We start from the raw sequence: 6,834 nt of genomic DNA on the forward strand, positions 1-6,834 counted from the left end.
TATATAATTCTGTTACAGTGGAAGAACTGGCTTTAATTATGTTATATTGAGGATGACAGTAAGTTTAGGAATTATAAGAGAAACTGCTAGGTAGAATTGGGGGAAAATATGTGTTTGATGTTTGTGTTTGTGGAAATAACTGGTGTAGAACGCTCACAGTGTGCACGTGGGATGAACTTAAAAGTAGAACAAATGATGCTGTAGGGCAGGAATGAGTCGTCAAGATACCTGAAGAAATAGAGTAGCATTACTTGTACAGTAGTGCTGTAGGACATGGTATAGATTCAGTATTAGTTCAACTGTGTAACAACTTACAAGGGTATTAAGGGGCATGAAGTTAGAAAATAAACTACATTTCATAGACATGTTCATTTGTTTTCTTATGAAATGGTTGTGGAAGAATTTGCATAAAAGGGGCAAAGAAAAAAAAATAGCATAATTAAAAAGTTAATGAGAAAATAAAGGTTTTATTTTTTTCTTTTAAACAGAAATCTAATTTTGCAAGCTATTGCTGTGCTAAATGCATCACATTTATCTTGTCATAATCAGTAGGCCTTGTCTCATCAGTGAACCTTGCCTGGCAATAGACATTTTTGTATGATACCCTATTAGTTTTTGCTGTTGCATGACACATGTATTAAAATGACCTTTCATATTTTTGTAATATTGTAAAGTAGTACAACTGGATCATTCAGTTAATCATTCTGGTACTATAATTAGAAGTTAAAGGACAGTCAACTTAAAAAATGTTATTGTTTAAAAAGATAGATAATACCTTTATTACCCATTCCCCAGTTTTGCATAACCAACAACTTTTTGGTTTAATACTGTTTTGTAATAAATTGCTATTTTTCAATCTAAATCAGATTGTACTTGTTTTTTTAGTGTTTCATTTGTAAACATTGCACTGTGGGAGATGTATTGTTTAGGGAGAGGACAGATTGATAGTGGAAATATAAAACTGCACTTATAAACTTAATGTTACTGCCCATTACTAGAGGATCTCACTATCCCTATAACCAGACTGTGCTCCAGCTACTCCCACCAGCAGCAGCAGTGTTTACTGAAGTGTTTCTGTTCTCTTTCCAGTGGGAACTTAGTTCCTCCTGCAAAAAGAGTACAGAAACTCTGTTCCCATGCATTCCCGCTCGACTTGTGTGTATATATATATATATATATATATATATATATATATATATATATATATAGTTTATTACATTGTATTTCATTTGCACTGTGATAAATGGGCATTTATTCCAAAAAAATAAAAATACATATTCACTTTATATATACATGTATTTATACTGTACTGTGCATATGTATACATGTACTGTATATACATGTACATTTACTTTACTGTGTATACTAATAACAATAGCCATCAGATTGTTAGACACTTTTAATTTTTTGGAATAAATGCCCATGTTTCAATATGCAAATTAAATAAAATGTATTGAATTTTATATATATATATATATATATATATATATATATATATATATATATATAGAAATCAGGAGACAACACTCACTGGTCTTGACAATACTGGATTTATTCAGTGACGTTTCGGGGAATACACCCCTTCATCAGACCAAAGTACATAAAATGAAGCAAACATTTATACTGTTCCATAAGACCCTCCCCAGTGTGAAAATGCACCAAAATTGTTGCCATGTCAACCACCAAGTGTCAACAAACCCCATAAAAAATTGAATTAAAAAGCAAATGAAATATACCACAATATACCAAATAAGTGAACATTGCAACTATGTACATATACAGAGCAAGTGGGAATCATAATGCAAACGGTAGATACAATTAAAGATCAAACAGAATATCAATAGAAAAAAGTATTCAGCATAGATAGACATTATGTAACCGATGAGCAGCAGTTAACAGGACCAATGAGCAATGCATAGATTAAACGTTTCATTACAGGCTTATACTGAGCAAGCAATATATACATATACAGGGCATACTATCCCCATCATACAGGCAGGTAGAAAAGATAGCGGAATGACTATAAGTATAAATCACACTGCAGGCATATATTAGCAGGGGGTGTCCAAGGTATATGTATTGGGACTTATCTCATTAGTATCAATGTAGCGCTGGCAGGAAGAGGGGCTAGCAAGGCACATGAACATGGAGTAACCAGTAAAACACTCTATGCATACAGATAAGGAGAAGATAAATACCTGATGGGTTTAGAGGGATATAGCTCCGCGGAGAGTTGTGTGTGTTACCAGAGATACAATAAGCTTGGAGTACTGCGCATGCGTATCACAATCAAACAACGCCCCTAAGGCTATCGCTATGTGAAAGTTAATTGGTTAGAGGAGACAAGCCCCTATGTTGTCAACAGGCAACTAACAGCTAAAGACAGCAGCAAGAGCAGCTGGAAAGAGAGATCCCTGGATACGCATAGCCAGAGATTGTAAGGGACACCCTTACACGGTGTAAAAATTCATATGGGGAAAGTAAAAATAACTGATCTGCCATATATAGCATAGACACAGTCCTTAACACGGTCAAATGCAGGAATATTGAGCTAATCAATAGTTGGTAGATCCATTAGCACCGGATGGTAAACGGAAGAATTAATCAAGGGGGCATATTGTACAGAAGAGTACATGCACAGGGGATAAAAATGTACATGTATAGTATATAAAAAAAGCAAATTTGATTTTAAAAAAGGCAAATTTTGATTTTACAAAAAGCCAAATTTGATTAAAAAATAAACAAATAACCTATTGTATTAAAACAAGGGTGGAAAAAGGCACACACAACACAACTCAAGGGATCGCTATGTATACCCCAAATGCACAAAAAATACACAAAAGATATATATAAGATATAGTATGCGGTCATATCCAAATGTCCAATAGCTAAATATACAAATGTAAGGCAACCTCCGTTATATGAAACACCAAATATTTTACAGGTATTCACATAGACAAACCCAATAGATTGCAAGTATACACATAGAGTTCAATGTCCAATACCCACGTATGGGTCTTAAGGATGAAACCAGGTAATAAATGTCCACAATATCCAAAAACAATGGTGAACATCAGAAAGTCAAAAAATAAGTCAAATAATAAGTAAACAACAATCGTTTCCGTGGACTACCAACAGAGAGTAAACACAGTGTTTACAGGGAACAAAAAGGTGGTACCTGTGTCTTCTGATGTCACAAGAAGCAATGCCAGTCGATACTCATGTTAAGGCCGTGTGGGTGGACTGTGTTCAATTTATAAATCCATTCAGCCTCTCTACGGAGTAGTAGCTTGTCACGGTTCCCCCCCCCCCGCGGTTTAGCGGAGGGATGTGGTCAATCAGCTTGAACCTAAGATCAGATACCGTGTGGCCCATCTCCAAAAAGTCGTATGGCACTTCTGTGATTCGCCATCCTCTTTTTTATGTCATCAGAAGTTTTTCCAATGTAGAATAAACCACAATTGCAGTTCAGCATGTATATCACATATTGTGTGGTACACGTAAGGTAATGTTTAATTTTAAACAACTCATTCGTGTGAGGATGTCGGAATTGACTGCCTTGGAGCATTGAATTGCACGTCACACAACTGGGGCACTTGAATGATCCTTTTTTAGTGGGTCTGGTTTTTTACTGTAGCTGTTAATGGGGTCTGTTTTCATCAGTATGTCTTTTAAATTCCTCCCTCTCTTGTAACCAATTCTTGGAGGACCATACCCACGGTATGGTAATGATTCATCTGATTCAATTATGTCCCATTTCTCTTTCAATGTCATACCCAGTGTCCTTGTGTCTGGGGACTAAGTAGTGATGAAATTCATTCTGGTCTTGGGGTCCACACTCGTCCTGTTCTCTGTGATATCCTTTCTAGCTTTCTTAATCAGTTCATTATTATAGCCCCTGTTCCGGAACCTTTCCTCCATTTCATTCAGCTGGGTGTTCCTTCTGATGTCAGAAGAGTTATTTCTTGTAACCCGTAGTAGCTGCGCTTTTGGAATAGCTCTTATAAGAGATTTAGGGTGGAAGCTGGAGGCATGCAGCAGTGTATTATGGTCGGTTTCCTTCTTAAACAGGGTTGTACCCAGGCCAGAGTCTTCTTTATAGATTCTTAGATCTAAAAAATCTACTTCATTGTAGCTTTACAACTCTTTCAGTTTTACCTGGTCACCCATTGTATTCAGGTTTCTCACCCATTCCTGGGATGATTCTGTAGTACCTCTCCACACCACGATGATGTCATCAATGTACCTTTTATAAAAAAGTACCTGTTCATGTTCCTATACCTTGAAGACATTCTCCTCCATGTGTTCCATAAAGAGATTTGCGAAGGCCATATTGGAGCCCATCGCCGTTCCCATCAACTGGAGGTAAAATCTCTTCTCAAATTTGAAATAGTTAATCTTCAGGCATAGAGCTAGTAAATCAATGAAGAACCCAACCGGGGGTCCAATGTAGGGATGTTTTTCCAGACTTCGTCTTACGATATCCATACCCATTTAATGAGGTATAATAGTGTAAAGACTTGCTACATCCAAACTAGCCAGAACATCACCTGGTAGTATTTCGGTTAGTGCAGCTAGGTCTTTAATTAATGCAGTGGAGTCTCTCAGGTATGACCTCATATTAGTCACCATAGGTTGTAGAATGGAGTCTATATACGTGGCCAGAGGTTGAAGGAGTGAACCCCTGGCAGAGACAATCGGTCTCCCAAGTGGATGGTCCAGTTGTTTATGAATTTTAGGCAGAGTATACAGGATTGGTCTGATTGGGTAGTCAGTAATCATCCAGTCCCGTTTGGGGTGTAGAACGTGAAAGTATGATGCCGGGTGACTTCCGGTGGGGGGAGGAGTGTGAACACGTGTGCACGCTCTGAGCTCAGGACAGCGAGCGGTGGAGATCTGAGCCCCCAAGCACAGTGCTCCTGTTGGCGGCTAGGGAAGTATTCCGCCCAGGGAGAAAGCACATGTGCTGTGTCACGGAGGTCTAAACGCTACCGCCATGGTCAGGTGATGCTGACTAATAGCCAAGAGAAAGCTCGGAGGAACACGTAGGAAGCAGAGAGTGAGGCGGCAAACGCTGCATAGCGGGCGGAGGAGCAGAGGCAAGTGCCAGTGTGAGCGGATCTGTGGCAAGTGGAAGCAAGTGAAACCGCTACCTGGAAAAGCAGCACTTTCGGGTGGTAGAAACGGTCAAATTCGGGAGGTATCCTGGAGGAGCCATTTCAGCCCCTGAGGGTTGCGGAAGCCTAGGTGAAAGGCAAAAGAAGAGAGCCCACAGAATCTGCAAAACCGCAAGTATAAAAACTGTATGCCCTAAGAGGTTAATAACAGCGCCTCACCCTGTTAAGCCTACATTTACAGAGACATTTGGCTTCATAGAGACCCCCAATTGCTATAATTAGAGGGATAAAGTACTTTTCGTGCAGTCCAGCCAGAATTACTGACACAGGCTGGCAGGAACAATACTGAGGAAGGCCAATTATGTGGATACCTATAAGTTTCCCGTGATGTGTGGCAGTGGAAATATTTAGAATTCCAGCATTAACCAGGCTGAAGTGTTTGGTGCTTGTTTTGTAACTGGACTTCCTAGTGATATAGCACAGTTTTTTGTCTTTCTGCCCAAAAGTGGATCACGCAAAGAGATAAACTGGAAAGATAAAAATATCTTTATTTGTAAAATGTGAAATACGTCTCAGCAAGTATAGTCTCCAGTGAAGTTTTTTTATCTGGGATGTAATTTTGTTTGCTGTTTGCTGTATAGGGAAAAGCAGCCACTTTGGCCTAGTCTATCTTAGTAAAGTTACATTCAAACATGGCCGAAAGTTAACTCTTTTATTACTGCCTTATCAGGTTTTTCTGGAGATTGGTTCTAAAGATTGGATGGACTAACATCAGATAAAAGTCGGTAAAGATCTTTGCCTGTAGGCAAAAGTGAGAAAGTTTTTACAGGGACTGTACAGATGTAAAGTTATACATGAACTAATATCTTCCCTTATAGTAATATTGGCTGTTTTTCTTTACTGAAAGAGTATATTAATGAGGGAATATTGAAATTATTGCCTGTTTTCTATTGCTATTTGATGTATCATTTAGGGATCACTGAAGTTTGGGACAAATACTGTTTGATACTGTAATATTGTTTTTTTTTTTTTACTTAAAGAGTATATTAACAAGGGTACACTGAAGTTGGGGATCAATACTGTTTGATATTGCAATATTTACTGTTTTCTTTACCTATAGAGTATATTAATAAGGGAATACTGAAGCCGGCTGGAAATCTTGTAACAAGGCTTGCATGGCCTCTATTACTTTAGTGAGATAAAAGTACATGTGTTAAAATAAAAGATCTCTTGGTACTCCAAGCTAAAATAAGATAAGATACTAAACATACATGTAAAGGCCTGGTGTGCGGAAGGAAAAGGAAGTGAAAAACATAAAAGGTATATGTCGATTTAACATTGCTGTAGTGAATCATGGAACAAGGTGAATAACTTGTAATCCTCTTTTTTTTTTTTTTGCACTTTTTTTGACACCCCCTTTTTTTTTTTTTTTTTTTCTCACACTTAACATTTTAGGGGAAGCAGACAAGATAGAATTATAAGGTGGTAGGGTCGTTTTTTTTTTTCTCCCTCGTGGTGGTTTTTATTTTTTACACTATACAAAATTAAGGCACATTTCTGGGCTTAGTGAAACCCCCAGATATTATATATATATATATATATATATATATTCTTAATGGAAAAGTATATAACAAATGTGAAATCCAGGTCCCCAGCTATGTCGTCTAGGAGAGACAAAAAGTTGAATAAACTGACACAAGACTCATTAGGAGAGATA

This window comes from Bombina bombina, chromosome 6 (assembly GCF_027579735.1).
Source record: "Bombina bombina isolate aBomBom1 chromosome 6, aBomBom1.pri, whole genome shotgun sequence".
Taxonomy (NCBI): Eukaryota; Metazoa; Chordata; class Amphibia; order Anura; family Bombinatoridae; genus Bombina; species Bombina bombina.